Below are 17,558 nucleotides of genomic sequence, written 5' to 3'. Positions count from 1 at the left end.
GTTCAAGGTCAAGTTGGATGGGGCTCTGGGCAACCTGATCCAGTTGAGAACGTCCCTGCTCACTCTCCAGGGTTTGGAATAGATGATGTTCATGGTCGCTTCTAACTTCAACCATTCCATTATTCTAGTTACGAATTAAGTCTTTACAGTGTCCTTAGGAGGAACTGAACCCAGGCTCTCTGCTAGTGGCATACTCTAAGACATCTAGAACCTCTACCCTGATTACTACAAGCAATGGGCAAGTTTCATTCTCCTTATTTTGAGATGTTGGGAAGTTAGACATAGAAGCCTCACCCTACTTCATACTTTTTGGGAAGAAATACCTTGAGCACCTCAGCAGGGACTGTAAAAAAGTCATCTGGGTGGGGTGATTACATTAGCTGGGAACGTCTCGCCTTTAAGCTTCATGTATGGGTGGATTCCTTGCTAAATAAGAGTTTGAACTCCCTAAAGTCACAAAACTCTGCTGTGGAGCTCTCTTTCCTAGTCATCCTGGAGCTTGTGCTGAAATGGTGTTGTAGAAAAAGGATTGCTTTGCAGTTTGAGTGGTTAGCTGGTCTGGTTTTAAGCAGCTGTTCGGATCCAGATGCAACTGAATGCACAGATAGATGACAATGTTTTCTCCTTAGTAACCACTCCCTCTTAAATTTCATTTGTCTGAAAAATGGAAAGCATTAAAAAGTTCCATAATCTCATTAGTTTGCAAGTTTTCATACATCAAGGTCTGCATAACCAGAAAGCTATTTTTTGCAGGAACACTAGCAATTCGTCCCAGAGGAAAGCCTTATGTGTGCAAACAGGTCAAAAAGCTGGCACCTAATCTCCTCCTGGCCCCTCCCAGGGAAGGCAACCGAGCCAGGAATAAAAGCAAAACAAAACAGCAGCCAGGCAGCTCTCACCCCACAGCACCAACAGGACAGGACAGATCTAAAAGCTTTATTCTGCCACTACTTATCCTCTGTCTTGCAGACACAAAGACAAAGTTGCTTCTCACAGGTCCTAGAGAGCACTCAAGCTTGTTAGAAATTTCTTTCTATGTAGCTTGCTTAATCAGTGAGTGAAATCAAGCTGGATATGTGACCACATTTCATTTTCAAATGCTTCAACAGAACAGCATGCAGTGAGTGGGATCTTATTAGGCTCACTAAGCAACAATCTAGTAAGCTTTCTTTATATTTTTAAGCCTGTTTTGTCTATTTTTTGAAGAGGAAAGAAAGACATCTTCATCATTTCAGATTGCTCTGTGAGAGGGACTTGTCCTCCACCTGGTCCTTCTTTAATTCTGCAAGAAAATCTCTTGCAAAACAAAAAGAATGGGTGATAGATGCCAAACTATCTTCTCTTATCAAAACAACCAGAAGCCAACCATCCATCATGTAAAGGTGGCTTCATGTAAACCAAATGACTCAAACCAAGGGTGCAGATACCAGCAGCTTTACTCCACAGGATCATGATAAAGCAGAAGTAGGAGGATGAGGATAAAGCAGATAAAGCAGAGGTAGGAGGATGAGGAACCTCCTTGGGGCCAAAGAACACATACATAACGCCACAGGAACATCACTGCCCCAGCCTAAGTGTTATTTGGTTACTTCTGCAATGGTTACCTGGAAGAACTACCTATGTCTGAGGTGGACCTACTGACGTGGATGCAGCATCGCCCCTTCCAGCTATCAGCTGGTCCCATACTGTGCCTTCTGCTCACGCCTGATTCATTGCGGGTCTATTACCCATGGAGACCTGAGCTCAGACACTATGGGGATGACCTTAAAGTATTCCCATGGTGCAGTACGTGGGTTGAGAAAGCTCTCAATGAGCAATACTGTAGAGACATCCAAGGGTCATTGGGCAGTGGCAGAGGCTGCCCAGGGAGGGGGTTGAGTCACCTTCCCTGGAGGGGTTTAAGGCACAGGTGGACGAGGTGCTGAGGGGCATGGGTTAGTGTTTGATAGGAATGGTTGGACTCGATGATCCAGTGGGTCTCTTCCAGCCTGGTGATTCTATGATTCTATGATTCAAGCCAACTCTGTAAAACCCAGAAGCATTTGGATAGTCTTTTCCATTTTCATCTGATACGGAGTTAATATGGTGTTTTGGTTTGGATTTGGTGGTGTTTTTATTTTAGCAATCATTCTCATCCTTCTTGGGAGGCTTTTTGGGCTACTTCCAGCCTGAACACGACACTCAAGGATCATTTGGCAAGCAGCACCAGTCAACTTTCAAAACAGCCCTTCCGGCACCACAAAAAGACCTATGTTGCCACATCACATCACCCAATAAAGTGAGTTTCAGCCACCACTTCCAGGCTTTCCCCATCAGTTCTGTGAGAACAGCATTTACACAATTATTCCAGCCCAGTCAGGCAAAGAAGACTTGAAGCTCATCACTTAGTGAACCAAACAAACACTGGCTCAACCACAGAGAACAAAGGAAACAATCAGGATCATCCAAGGGCACATGGATGTCACATCGTGCATTCACGTGTGTGAAAAATTGTGTGCAAACTGCAGTGCCACTGGGTGATGGGAGCACCAAGCAGAAAGCTAGGACTGTCACATGATGTCTTCCTCTGGCTTGAACACAGCTTTCATGCGACTCAGTGGTTTCATAATTCTGGGCAAGGCAAGCTTGAGCAGAGCCACTCTGAAACCCATTTGCAAGTTAAGTTTGCTCTACATGGATGGATCTAATGCTAGGAAGTCAAGATTTTTGAAGATGGTGCACTGATGCATTCTGATGGCCAGAATTGAAGAAGATGCACCTCCAAAGTGTCTACTAGCTGCACATACCATGAGAGCACCTCATTTTACATGCAAAATCAGAAAGTCTACAAACTTTTGAGTGTAGAGACTTCCATTGGCAAGTCATTAGCCTGCTTCAGGCTCTCACGAGGAACAAGATCTCCCTGAGAGAACGCAACTGTTTATTCTCCCTAAATGAAAGTACAAGAAAGCTATAATGTGCAGGTCTGTAATTAGAGAAGGAACACGTGTTCACACAGAAACAGGAAAATGACCTTAAGAAACAACTTCTGTAGGAGTCACCGGATCTCTGTGGCTCATCACGTTCTTGGACTGTCTGCCAAGGCAATAGGGACAGAAAAAGGCTGATGCAGGAGATAACACCAACCTAAGCAGTTGCTGAGCATCCAGTGGATGGGAGCAGCTTGGGTCATCTGGAGGAACATTTATCCTCAACAGGGTCTGTCCAAAGCTGCTAAATGCACATTTCAGCAAGGAAATGCACGTCTTCAGGAGCCACAACAGGTTGTTATACCCATTTCCAGGAAATTGTGATGAGGATGGGTGAAACAGGTAGGAAACCAAGCAAAGAGGCATTTTGGTGAAATGCTAAGCCTCATTGTCTGTTTTGCATAGAAGCCCTTTCTACTTTGGAGTCTGTAGCTCTGAGGCAGCTGTTCCACCAGGAAAATGTCTGGAAAGCCCCATAGATTTCAGATGTGGCACAAAGGCTCTGATGGAAACACATATCTAGTTAGACAATCTTATCAGCTCCTGTACATTCAGGAACAAACTGGACATTCACAGAAGGACTACTCATTTTCCCTCTTCCTCTTGTGAATCCCCCTCTACACTGAAGTTAGGACTATCAGTCGACAAAACCACTTCTCACATGGAAGAATCCTGTCACAAACTATGATGGATTTAAGGATTGCTCAGGGCATTTTAATACTAAACCTCTTGGAAGGTAAATGCCATGACCCTGTAGCCCTTCTGTAGCCCTTCCCTTCCACAGCCATCCTAAAGAGCATTGTGCCTTTGCAATCCATCCATCTCAACCATCCTTGCATTCATGATCGTAATGAATCAATGGGCTGCAACAAAGAGGATGGGGTTCAACAAAGCCAAGTGCTGGGTCATGCACTTAGGACAAAACAACCCCGTGCAGTGCTCCAGGTTTGAGGGAGATTGGCTGAAAAGCTGCCTGGAGGAGAAGGATCTAGGGGTGTTGGTTGAAAACGACTGAACATGAGCCAGCAGTGGCCCAGGTGGCCAACAGCATCCTGGCTTGAATCAGAAACAGCGAGGTCAGCAGGGCCAGGGAAGTCATTCCTCCTCTGTACTCAGCACTGGTGAGGCTGCGCCTTGAATCCTGGGTTCAGTTTTGAGCCCTTCACTTCAAGGAGGGTGTTGAGGCTCTGGAGCGTGTCCAGAGAAAGGCAAGGAGCTGGAGAACATGGGTTATGAGAGACGGCCAAGGGAAATGGGTCTGTTTAGCCTGGAGAAAAGGAGGCTGAGAGGAGACCTTATCACTATCTACAACTGCCTGAAAGGAGGTTGTAGAAAGGTGCATGTTGGTTTCTTCTCCCGAGTGATGAGCAGTAGACAAGAAGAAATGCCCTCCAGTTGCACCAGTTCAGATTAGACATCAGGAAAAATTTCTTCACTTGAAATTGTTCTCAGGTACTGGCAGAGGCTGCCCATGGAAGTGGTCGAGTCACCATCCCTGGAGGGATTTAAAAGACTGGTAGACAAGGTGCTTAGGGATATGGTTTAGTAGTGGACAGGTAGGGTTGGACTTGATGATCTCAAGGGTCTTTTCCAATCAAATGATTCTATGATCTCCCTACTACTGGCCTTGGAAGTGAGTCCAATCCACTACTGTCACATATAGCCCTCAAATAGACCAAGTTTTCCCTTCCCTGCTCTTTGAGAGGCAGCTAAATTATTGCTGACCTGCAGCTGAAGAGTAGTCTTCCTACTACAGCTCCTATCTCAAGTAAGGTCAACATCTCTGCAGAGGCAAGGTTAAAGCTGCTTTAATTCAAGCTTTAGGTCAGAAGTAAATAAAAGCATTCCAAATCGAAGTGAAGTGCTCCTAAAGACGCTTCTCTGTCAGGGTAAACCTGAAACTCTTCCTCAGATAATTGCTTTTCACTCTCTAGGCTACTTTCTTTCATGCTGGTAATGGTGTTTCTTCTAACTAAAGCATCAAAAACTGTCTCAGAATGCAATATAGAGCATGGGTACTTACACTGGGACTGGAGAATGCCCCTCCACTTCACTTTGCAGGAAGATGAAACCAAAAGCATTTGAAATCTAATACTCTTTTCTTGCCAGACTGTCTTCTAGATGCCTAGGAGGACTCAGAAATCCTCCCCTGCTGTTAACCATTCACTTGCCTTTTGTGTGAGCGCTATGTCTTTCCACAAGCAATGCACAGCTCTAAAGGATGCACATTATGGGGTGGAATAATATACAGCTCTGCACAAAATCTGCCAGGAGTGAGTTTTCCCCTCAGCAATTTACAGATAAACTTATCAAATGTTTATTGTTACATAGGCCAGCACCTTACATCACATCACAGTGTACAGTGCGATAGACAAATCTTAGGACCTTAAATGAGAAGCCCTGAGTAGGTGTTTCCTCCCCTTGGTGAGCTCAATGTCCCTATAATCATGATTAATATGACCAAGAATAGGGATTTGGGGTGGGGTGGGTGTAGGAGGGTGGTAGAAAATGGATTAAGGGTTGGGTTTAAGGGCAAGAAAGGGGAGAAGAAAGATGTGTTTGAGCTTGGACCACGGAGACCTTAGCCCTCTTAGCCAGATTAGTTTTTAACCTGAATCCATTCCCCAGCATAATTAAACGTACCATCAGAAACATGGCACAAGCGGGGTGGGATCCTCTCATTCGATCAGCTCAGAGTCCATAAACTCAGGAGCTACTTATGCCATGGGGACAAACTCTGGTGGCCAATGCAGAGAACTTGTTCCTCTTTCTGTCCCAGCCTTTGTTGCTTTTCTCTAGGGGCAAAGCATCCCCATGCATCTTAATTGTGTTCCCAAATGACAACCCCCCCTTTCACATGTTGTGCTCCAGCTGAGTCTGCATTCAAACTGGCACAAAGACCATTCTGTCATGTGGAAAAACAATTCCAGGCTTTGTTTAACCAACACTAACGCACTGGAGCAAATTCTTTCATTCAGACTCTGCTCTTGTCAAGCCTTAGATCATCATGGCTCAGGATGAATTAGTGTTCAATTTACTGGAGCCACCTCATAAACAGCCAGAAACACACAATGAACAAGCAAGGAGGGAATTGGGAATAAACAGGGCAGAAAGACAATAAAACCCCAGACTCCAAGACCGCCTTTAGCAGCATAAAAAGGAGGAGAAGGACAACAGAAGCAGCAGTAACTTGGATTTGGCTTTAGCATGGGACCCAGGGAGTGTGTCAATGCAGCCATGTGAACCAGCTAGGGAGTCTGGTTCAACATTTTCATTACCAGGGGATAATGCTGAGCAGGACAGGAATATAAGTAGGTGGGTACATACAGTTTAAACCTATGAGAAAATGAACAAACCCATCAAAACGTCTACCCTGAGCACAAGACCCTCTGTCTTTCTGTTAGTCCACAGATAAGACCACACAGCAAACGTCTGGGGCAATGCATACAACTGCTTCTACCCTCAAGTGATGGGGCCAGCTCAGGACAAGCAGCAGGACATCCAACCTCATTACATCTAATTAAGCCACAACTCGCAGCCACATGATCCTCTTGTTGCTATAAGAATACTATACCTGTGTTCAAAAGCAACTGGTGGAGGAAAAATCAATTAAAAGCTAATAAAAACAAAGGCGTTGACTCCACAAGGTTCCTGAGAAGGCAAGGAGCACACATGGAAGAAGTATTACTACAACCCTTTCCAGTTTTTGAGCTGTTCTTCTCCAGGCATGTTCTTTTGCATTGTAAAAGGTGAGGTAGCCCATCAATTCAGCAGTAATACAATTGCTTTTTGCTCACCTGCATGGCAGCACCTCAAGCATTGAAAGAAGAGACAGTGCAAGGTTGTCAAAACATCACCCATGTTAAAATCTTGGACAATTTAGGATAGCAGTGTGTGGGCAGGAGCTTAAAAAGGGGCAAACAAGCATACAGTAGTCTCTTCAGAGAGCACTGAGGCTGTATAATTTATTTTTCAGCCCAAGGAAAACCTCTGTTTTTTTCTTCTTCATCTCCCGACCCCCCATGACTTCTGTCATCTTCCATCTTCACAACAAAAAAACCCAGGAAAAACAGGGAGCTATGTGAGTATGTTTCTCTTTTTTTTTTCTGCAAAAGCTTTGCACAAATCTTATCTGACCCAGCTTTTCTTCCTTCTTCCCCAAACCCAAACTGAAGCTCATGTACCCTTCTTAGGAAGTTCCCTCCTGAGCCCAATAAAAAACCAAACAAACATCTAGTTGACTTCATAAGGACTAAATCCATCTGCCCTTTCTTGGTGTCTGAAGGCTGAACTACCCACCCCAGACTCCGTTTGTAAGCAACAAAGAGGCACAAGAGAAGTTTTATTTAATCCAACAAAAGTGAGATAAGTGGACCTTTGGCCATACCTGGTCTCCCTCCAATAGCTTCAGAATTCAACAGCTCAAATAAGACTCTTTACTTGTTGACAACTCAGGCTAGAGATCACTCTCACCACAATTAAGAATATCATTCAGCCTTTGCAAATAGCAAGGCAAGTATGATAAGGGCCACAAGCAAGAGGATGTTTAATTAGTGGTTTGATCTCCCATGGCCTTTTAGCTCCCATTATCATTATTGTTATCACTTGCAAGCAGCTTACGCGTGCAGAAGCATAAATATTTTGGCCCAGCAACTCATATGCATCACAAAATAACTTGGAGTAATACTTAGCCTCATACTCCCTCAGCTTCATGCTCCAAAAATGCCTACTCTGCTTTTCCAAAATAAATGGGACTTCAGCATGCCGTAAAAAGCAAGAAAAATGAGCGCTACGCATCGGGGGTTCAGAATACGTGTAATCATCTACATCAAAGCAGTTTTGCAACAGATCTTGAGTACTTGAATTACAGCCTGGAAACCAACTCAGTGGCACATACAATATCAGAGGGTTGTCACTTGGGACAATAGGAGGGCTGGTAGAACTGTTTCACAGATGAGATGGAGCTCAATGCGCAGTAATGCTATCCCCCTGAACCATCCTCTCCACTCAGGATCTCCAGAACTTGAGTAGGACTAGAGTAGGACCCTTCCTTTATGCTAAAAGAGAGAAAAATCATCAAAAAACTGTGGCAACAGCCACTTTTGAGTATGGGAGTTTCCAGAGCAAGCTCAAATATGTTAATGGAGCGAGAACAGCCTTGGGAGTAGGACACTGTTATGCTTGATGGAACAAAACGATGGGATGAGAAAGCAAGAATTCAGTTCACACAACAAAGTGCATAGAGCGTTGTAACATTGCTTAGATAAGTATTTCAAAATACATAACCACTAGCTTTTGCCTTGCCTGTTGATAGCAGTAGGAAAGTACTGAACTATTACGTTAATTTAACAGTAAAAAGGTGTACGATCAGCGCGTGATCTGTTATCTGACTGGTTTATAGGTATACACTAATAATTTTGATTGGACATAAGTTTTTTAGTTACTATATGATTAGTGTCAAGAAAAACATAAAAAGAGCTGGATTTAGAGTGAAGTTGTCTCACTTTGTATCCCCTGATGAGTTCGTGCAACTTCAAGATGCAACATTTGAGATGGTTGGCTCCACCAAAAGCTCACAAGTGAGGCTCTGAATCTGTCCTCTAGCTGTTTTGCCTTTTGACACCACTACTTGCCTCTCTTCCCACCTCACGGAAGTTTGCTTATACTGGAGGCAATGTCCAAATGCTAACAACATGACAATACAAAATGCCACCTCAAAATCCTCCCAGATCTGCCCTACCAGTGACCCGTGCAAGCCCTAAGCACTTCAAGGTTGTTCTGTGATTCTATGATTCTATGATTTCTGCTCCAAGCTCTGCCTGATCTGCTCAAGGCTGATGGGCAGCGAACAAATGTCAGCAAAATTCAGAGCTCTCCTGTTAGGGTTTCGTGTTTTCCTTCAGCTCTGTGGTCTCACAAGCTGGTGTTCCCCTCCCTCTGTACAATCCGTTTCTGATGCACAGAAAGGAAAATCGTGTCTTTTCTTGACACGGTATCAGATGAAGCATTTTGACCATATTGACATTTAAAGTAATCAGAAATGTACTTTCCCAGTCTGCCAACGGGATTGTGTTCTTTGTCAGTCGGAGGATGTAAGAATCAATATATTAAGGCCACAAAACAAACATTTTGACATTTCAAGTTGCTTAGTTTACAGTTTCTATTTAAAAATATTAGATTTGATTGGGCGTATGAGATCCAGAAATCGGCATCCCTCCCCCGAACTTTCTTAGATGAAAATGAAAGATTTCAAGTCTGATATTTATATCAGCGGCTTCTTTTTCCACACATTCAGAGCAGTTTTTCCTTCCCTCTGCGGGGAGATTGGCAAAAAGAGAAAATAATCTTCATGCTGGGGAGGTGTTTCTGGCTTTTAGGATGGATTGTTGAGTCACCTTCCCTGGAGGGGTTTAAGGGACAGGGTGGATGAGGTGCTGAGGGACATGGTTTAGTGATTTATAGGTATGGTTGGACTTGATGATCCGATGGGTCTTTTCCAACCTGGTGGTGATTCTATGATTCTGTATCATCCCCGATACCTGCCAGAAATAGGGCAGGGCTGAAGTAAAAAAAAAAGAACAAAGAACAAAAGAACAGGAATGGAGGAAAGAAGACTTGCTTGGATTAGTTTAATCTTTCCACTCAGCCTTTCTCCACTTTCTGTTTCGGTAGCTTTAACTCACTTGTGTCCAGAAACATTAACAGCAACACCGAATGAAGAACTGCCAAGTTTTTCTGCCTCCCTCCCCTAGTGCCCAAGGTCTTTACCAAAGACTGAGTGCAGTAGGAAGCTTCAGGTGTTCTTGGACCACAAATTACAAGCCATTGAAGGCAGGACAGACCTACAAAGAGTCGCCAGTGCTTCCTAGCCTCTGATCATCATTCCAAGACGCCACATTTCACTGAGGTGCTTTGAATGCCAAAACCCAGGTCTTTTGATGACCTGAAGAGCTGGTCAAAGCTCTGACAAAACTGTTTCACAAGAAAATTCCTGTTTGTTGAGCCCAAACTACTTTGCATGAGCCCTTTCCAATTGAACAGGAATGTAAACAATACCCAACCAGGTCAAGCCAGTGGTCCAGCTAGTCTGGCAGTAAGAACAAGAGTTGTTATTTAGAGAAGAAACATAAGCTTGGCCACTCTCTGAGGTTCATTCCTCTTGTACTCCCCCAACAACCAACTGTTGCATCAAGGATCTCAAAAAGTACAACTCTGTTCCTAGTACCTGTTCATGGGGTGGTTGTCCCTGAACTTGTCTTATCCCTCTTAAACTTGCTGATATAGTTTGCCTCCAAAATTCAATATTAAATTTAAGGCAAAGCCTTGAAGGATAATTCAGGTTTTTAAATCAAAAGAGGAGAGTTTTAGGGTAGATATTAGGAGGAATTTTTTTACCCTGAGGGTGGTGAAACACTGGAACAAGTTTCCCAAAGAGGGGGGAAACATTCAGGCTGGATAGATCTCTGAGCAACCTGATTGAGTTAAAGATGTCCCTACTCACTGCCAGGGGATTGGACTAGATGATGTTCATGGTCCCTTCCAACCTAAACCATTCTGTGATTCCACAGTATTACAAATTCTGCCTGGTTTCCATGCAGATCCTCAAAAATCTTGTCTTGCAGCTCATTGAAGTCATTGCAGAAGCAGTAATGAAACTACCAAGTTCAGGGAGCAGCTGCAAGGTCAAGGAAGCTTCCAGGCCATAGGCAATTTCCACAGACAAAGGAGGCACAATTTTGGTTCAAGTCCAAATTAAACTAAGCTAAAGTTTAAAAACAGTCCTGCCTGTGAACTACAGCTCCTCCTATTCTGGCTCTAAACACGCAGCTGTTTTGTAAAAGTCTCAAGTGTGTTACTGTTCCCTTATAATTTGGTCTTTGACCCAGACTCTTCACTTAACACCTAAGACACCTGCAAGTTTTTGATCGCTTCTCTCCCTTGCAGAAACCCAGGTGAGCTTATCAGCCTCTCTCACCCTGACTAATTAGTTGGGTATTGGTTTCTTTCGTCTGCCAGGCAAGCTGTGCAACCCCAGCATGAATGATTTGTCTCCAGCCTTACTTCATCAAGCTTGTATTGTCGGGTGAGGCTGTCTGCTTGGAAAATCCCTCCCTCCTAACTGGACCAAGCCCCAAAAATACAGGATCCTTCCTCAGGGAGAGGGACCACGCATGCATATGCTTCTCCAACATGTGCACAAGGGGAAAAGGGTTTAAATTGGAGGGGGTTAGATTTAGACTAGACATTAGGAAGCCAGTCTTCACAACGAGGGTGGTGAGACCCTAGAACAGGTTGCCCAGGGAAGTTTTGGATGCCCCCTCCCTGGAGGTCTTCAAGGCCAGGTTGGATGGAGCCTTGAGCATCCTGGTCTAGTGGGAGGTGTCCCTGCTCATGGTAGGGGAGTAGGAAATGGATGATCTTTAGGGTCACTTCCAACGCAACCCATTCTATGATTTTATGACCCCTTAATAGAAAACACAAGGGGAGAGCAAGCAGAGGATTTAATGCCTCAACCCTGCTGGGAATTAAATACCTTTGAGACAAAATACCTTCTTTAAAAAAGGGCAATTCATTGTCTCAATGAAGCACAGAGGTGCAAGCAAGTGCATTTTACACTCCAGGAAAACACACTCCACACCTTTGGTCACTTGCACGGGTAAAATTCCTCACTGTAGAAAACACTCCCAAAAACTTTACTCTGCCTCAGGACAATTACTCATAGCATATTACCTCCAACAAACCCTTCAGCCTGCTAGCTAAGGCTGATCTTACACCCCTCCTGCGTGGCAAAACATAAAACCAAGCCTCAGGATTAATGGGAAAACATCACCAGCGAACGCTGGTCACGAAACCCAAAAATAACCAGCCCATAGAGCAACGTACCTTGCATAAGGCAGCCAATTAAAACCTCCCCGTAGTAAATGCTACGGCAGTAGCTCTTCAGAGCTTCCGAGTCCTGAAATACTCGGTGTTTCCAAAGCTGCCGCTCTCTCCTCCCACATCTCCCTCCCACGTCCAGCCACCTCGTTTGCTGAAGCACAGATCTGGGCCTGTTCATTAGATGAGGCACCCAGAGGGCTTGGAGAGACAGTTACGAAACCTGTGCAAATAGGGTTTCTAAAATGATGGCTTGTCATTTTGAAAAGGCAAATAACAAAAAATGTGATCTACGTGCTTCCAGCTCACGTGTTGAGGAAACGTAGAGTACAGGAAAACGAAAGGGAAAAGGGCAGGATGTGTTTTACTTTGTGCAGCAGCATTTCTCAGCTCCAATTCCTTTTCACCTACAGTGCATTCCCACAGCAGTTTGCCAAATGAAAGTCCTGTGCTTTTTCTTCTTGTTCTGCCAGTCTCTCCCCTCCTGTGACTTCTGCCCTTGTTGTAGCTCACTGACGGAAACTCTGGGAAACGGGACGTTTCCTCCTATTCAGAGCCTGCTGCTGAGAGCATGTGACAGCCTGCATGTGATGCATGCAAAGTCTGTCCTCTGCTACACCTCAACCAGCAGTAACTATTTCCCCTCCTTCTAAAAAACACCCCAAACCACAAAGTCCATCTATCAGGAGGCCCCAGAGTCCTCCTAAGACCACCTATTGGAGCTCAGCCACCACCCTACCTCCTAAAGCGCAAACGCATTTTCCAGGTTGATCCATAGTTACAACAAATCCCCATAATAATTTCGTCAAAGAAGCAGGTGATACCAAAAAAAATATCACAGCCACCACTATACACTCATTCTCCACACCAGAAAAAGTAGATACGCTTCCCAACAAAAGCCTCGTGCCAACCCCTTCTGCTTCAGAGCACGTTAACAAAGCCCCATTCTCTCCCAGGCACTCTGACATGTTACAACTCAGCAGCTCATCTCCTCCCCAGCTCTATGATTTCAAGGACTTTTACAAACTGGTGTAACTTACTTTGGCTGGAAGGATCAGGACAAGTCAGTAGTGAGGACGCTCAGGGTGCAACAGAACGCAAGAGGTGCCTCAGTCACCTTTTGTCCAGTGAGGTTCTTCCCACTTTCCTGGACTCCTGGGGTCTTTTCAGAGCAAGATGTGCCCATAACTCACTTTCTGCCTCAACACAATGGTTTCCACCACAAAAGCAGACAGAGCAGCATACACAAGGGGGAACAATACCATGGAATGATGCACCCAGGGAATGGAAAAGATGAGTGAGCGATGAGCTCACTGCTGGCCTCCTACCTGCTCTGCAAGCTGCAAATTCAAAGAGCTGGTAATCAAGACTTAGGCACAAAACCAGACCTTTTTCTTCCAGTCCAAAATTTGTAATGAAATCAGATTTTCCACATTCTGATGAAGTGCTGGTCCACAAGGGACTAGATGGCAAACAGGCTCCTCAAGTCCTTTGAAAGTCTTTGCACAGGTGCTTGAGCCCAGGAGAACTTTCCAGCCTCCACACCCTATATGGATGGAGATTGCTCCTTGGCAGAGCTTATGACAGTGCCTACCCTCCAGAAAGGGGAGAGGACTTCAGAGATCCTAGTGCTGGGCATTTCTCTATTGAGCACAAACATCTAGGGATCTCCAGTTGCCCCATGTCATTGCCCAGAAGGCCCAAGAGCTCTGCTCCACAGGGGGGCAGGTGGACTTTGGAGAGCCTACCTTATACCTAAGGTATTCTGGTTCAACCCACTGAGTGTATTTGGGTCCGGTCCTCATAACAAGCTTTTTGGCTTGTTTTTTTACAGTTTTGATCAAGAAACTTGTGAATGCTTTGGATTCGTGGTTTCCCCTGTTATTAACCCCAGTCTGGTAAAGTTGTGATGAAACTGTGATGACACAGAGGGGCGTAACCGTTCTGTTTGGGACATCTTTTTTACTTTTATTTGTGTTTCCTCTGCAGAATTCTAGTCATTCAGCTAGTTTTCCTGAAATGCTCAGAATCTGCCTAAATGTCACGTTCGATCTGAGGCCTCCAGGCTGCTTCTCAGCCTTAACCCCAATGAGCAGCAACAGAAGACTCAAGTGTTGATGTGTGCATCTCTGCATTTCAGCTCTCAGACTTCCTTCCTGGATGTAGGCAAGGCAAGTCACCATCTGTGCAACCCAGTTCTCTGTAGTTTCCTACTCATTTGCTGCTTTTCTTCTTCTCGCAGTTCTCCCCAGCCCTAATAAGCTTTGTTCCTTAGGATGCCTCCAACAGTGGGCCAGACAGCCAAGATTTTTCTTTATCTTCCTCTGAGCAGCCTCACATTCCTGCCCTCTACATGCCATCCTCAGAGGTAAGACCTCCAGCTTCCAGACCTGGATATTTCCCACCATCATCTAATCTATCATAAAATCATTAAGGTTGGAAAAATACTCTAAGATCATCCAGTCCAACCATCAGCCCAGTACCACTGTGCCTACTAAACCATGTCCCCATGTGCCATGTCTACACATTTTTTGAACACCTCCGGTGAAGGAGATTCCACCACTTTCCTGGGCAGTGTGTTCCAATGCTTCACCACTCTTTCAGTAAAGGAATCTTTCTAATATCCTATCTAAACCTCCCTTGGTGCAACTTGAGGCTATTTGCTCTCATCCTATACCTTGTTACTTGGAAGAAGAGACCAACACTCACCTCAATACAAACTCCTTTCAGGACATGCTTCTAAATATTTTAAATGTAATACTGCAACTGCTTTCCCATCCTGCTTTGATTTGGGGGGAAAAATAAGGAAGAACACATACCCAAAAATATATCTTGCAGATAGATAAGTTTTAGTCCTAATGAACCTGAAGACAAAGTCCTCTTTTAATATTGGGAACTTGCTTGTTTCAAAACTTGAAGTAAAAAAAAAAAAAGAAAGTAGACTCAAGAGACTTTCAATTATTAAAAATCCACAAACAATATAATAAATCAGGGACATATTGGCAGATAGAGCTTTTCTTTTTGAAAAAATAGGGTCTATCCTTGGAGTTTTGTCAGATCTAAACCACTTCCACTAACAGTTTTTATTAAATAAACACAGCAGTTTCCATGAAAGTCATTAGAAACCTTCCCTGTCAGCTCCAGATCTCCCATTATCTAACCAGACCATTACTAATGTAATTGTTGCTGGCTGTCTGCAGCCTCAGATCTTAAACACAGAGCCTGTGATATCATTTCTAACTGGGAGCTTAGGAGGTGCTACCAGCATTTGTCTACAGGAAACAATATCAGGTGGTTCAAGCTTTATGTTTTGCTTGCCCTCAGTTTTAAATCGTTGCTTCCTATACTTGCATGTGTCACTCTGAGGAGTATGCTTTAAAGCTATAAAGGCTTTAAACATCCCTCACTAGAAACATCCACTCAAGGGGTTCTCTCCTTTCATAGAATCATAGAATGGTTTGGGTCGGAAAGGATGTTTAGATATCATTTAAGTTCAATATCCCTGCCATGAGCAGGAACGTCTTTTGCTGGATCAGGCTGCCCAAAGCCCCACCCAACCTGACCTTGAGCACTTCCAATGATGAGACATCCACAACTCCTCTGGGTGACCTCTTCCAGTGCCTCACCACCCTCAGTCTCCTCTAAATACAGCTTTCCTGAAATGAGTTGCTTTTTACATCAAGGAGTTTTGGTTTTATTTTAACAAAGCCTATTTATAGTCCAAGTTCCTCTGCTGAAATCACATCCTGGGCAAATTCTTGAGTTCTGGGGTCAATGATGCAGAGTCAAATCTGTCGGCCAGCACATCTTGCTATCACTGGGGCAATACCACCCCATGCTACAAGCAACAGTTCTGGAAACAACTGCCTTACAATTCACTCAGTTACAAGAATACCCTTTACAATACCAGCTCTGATACAGGTTGGCTGGAGCACACCTCAGAGCAGCAGCAAAGAGCCCGCAGCAACTAATTCCCATGGCATCACTCAATGAAACCTCAGCTCCTGCTTATCCCTGGGCAGAGATCTTTTGAAGATGTGAGAAAAACAAACTATTTACTGTTCTTCTCCACAGAAAATAGTTTCTCCTAACATACATCCCAATATCATAAAGCTTTGTTTTATTTCCAAAAAGCTAGTTAAAAAACCCAAGCAACTTCATTTAGCACTCAAGATATCATAGAATGGTCTGGGTTGGGAGGGACTTTAAAGACCATCCTGTTCCAATCCCCTGCCATGGACAGGGACACCTCCCACTGCATCAGGTTGCGCAAAACCCCATCCAACCTGGCCTTCAGCACCTCCAGGGATGGGGCAGCTTTCTGCCTAATATCTAATCTAAGTCTCCCCTCTTTCCACTTAAAGCTGTTCCCTCTTGTCCTATCCCTGCACCTCCTGATAAAGAGCCCCTCCCCAGATTTCCTGTAGCCCCCTCAAGTACTAGGAGGCTGCTCTAAGATCTCCCCAGAGCCTTCTCTTTAGGCTGAACAAGCCCCACTCTCTCACTCTGTCCTTCTGTAAGAGGTGCTCCAGCCATCTGACCATCTTTGTGGCCTCCTTTAGACTAGTTCTAACAGGTCCAGGTCCTTCCTGTGCTGAGGACTCCAGAGCTGAACACAGGACTTGGGTGAGGTCTGACTATAGCAGAGTAGAGGGGCAGAATCATCTCCCTTGCCCTGCCGGTCACACCTCTTTTGATGCATCCCAACAGTTTCTAATGCACAACTGTGCCAAGCAAAAGAAGGCTGAGTTAGAAGATGAAGGCGGCAATGCAAATTTAGGATGGCACAAGCCCCATAATCCCGGCTAGCCCCAACCTAATATTTCTCCTGCCTTGCTGCAGACCTGCCTCAGGACCGTCTGAAGCTTTGAGAAGAAGCAGGGCAGTCATGGAACTAGGAACTCATTGGATCTGTTATGCTTTAGAATCATAGAATCATAGAATAACCAGGTTGGAAGAGACCCACCGGATCATCGAGTCCAACCATTCCTATCAACCACTAAACCATGTCCCTCAGCACCTCGTCCACCCGTCCCTTAAACGCCTCCAGGGAAGGTGACTCAACCACCTCCCTCGGCAGCCTGTTCCAGGGCCCAATGACCCTTTCTGTGAAATTTTTTTTCCTAATGTCCAGTCTAAACCTCCCCTGGTGGAGCTTGAGGCCATTCCCTCTCATCCTGTCCCCTGTCCCTTGGGAGAAGAGCCCAGCTCCCTCCTCTCCACAACCTCCTCTCAGGGAGTTGGAGAGAGCAATGAGGTCTCCCCTCAGCCAACTAAGGATCTAACACAGCACCCACCCCAGACAGGAGCAACAAGCCAGACTCCTCAAATTCACTCAGTCAGGGGATTCTAATGGAGAGTTGGATGTTCAACCTAAGCATATACACTTCAACTCACATGCTTTGCAAGCCCAGAAGCATGGCATTTGTGTGCGCCGTTGGGAAACTATACATTAAAATAGGAGCTAAGTGTGCAATTATTCATATCTCATGCAAAAGGAGTTTCACAATCTTCTTGATAGTCAAATTTGTCCTGGTTCTTTTCACTGAGGCAACACAAGCCTTTTCCCTACAAGGTAGGAGAAGCATGCAAGACAGGATTGACTAGAAAAAAAAAAAGGAACAAGAAACTGGGATCAGCAATAGGGACAGGGATATTTTCTACATATAAGCAACCATCCAGTACTGAAATTCTCCAGACTTATGTCAGGAT

The 17,558-nt window shown here is 44.7% G+C and overlaps 1 protein-coding gene across 3 annotated transcripts in view; it reads right to left on the bottom strand.

Moving 5' to 3' along the window:
- The window catches only part of ALS2CL (ALS2 C-terminal like), a 57,595-nt gene that overhangs the window by 36,630 nt on the left and 3,407 nt on the right, over positions 1–17,558 (bottom strand). Inside the window, exon 1 of one of the 3 annotated variants that reach the window (XM_069859152.1) lies at positions 11,853–12,005. The exons of the other annotated variants lie outside the window; for them this stretch is intronic. The gene's annotated coding sequence lies outside the window, so the exon portion shown is untranslated. Of the gene's footprint in view, positions 1–11,852; positions 12,006–17,558 lie in introns of those variants that run through there. 3 annotated transcript variants of the gene reach the window in all.

The sequence above is a fragment of the Phaenicophaeus curvirostris genome, chromosome 6 (genome assembly GCF_032191515.1).
Source record: "Phaenicophaeus curvirostris isolate KB17595 chromosome 6, BPBGC_Pcur_1.0, whole genome shotgun sequence".
NCBI lineage: Eukaryota > Metazoa > Chordata > Aves > Cuculiformes > Cuculidae > Phaenicophaeus > Phaenicophaeus curvirostris.
The sequence above is the reverse complement of the archived record's forward strand: the minus strand, read 5'-3'. Positions and strand labels throughout refer to the sequence as shown.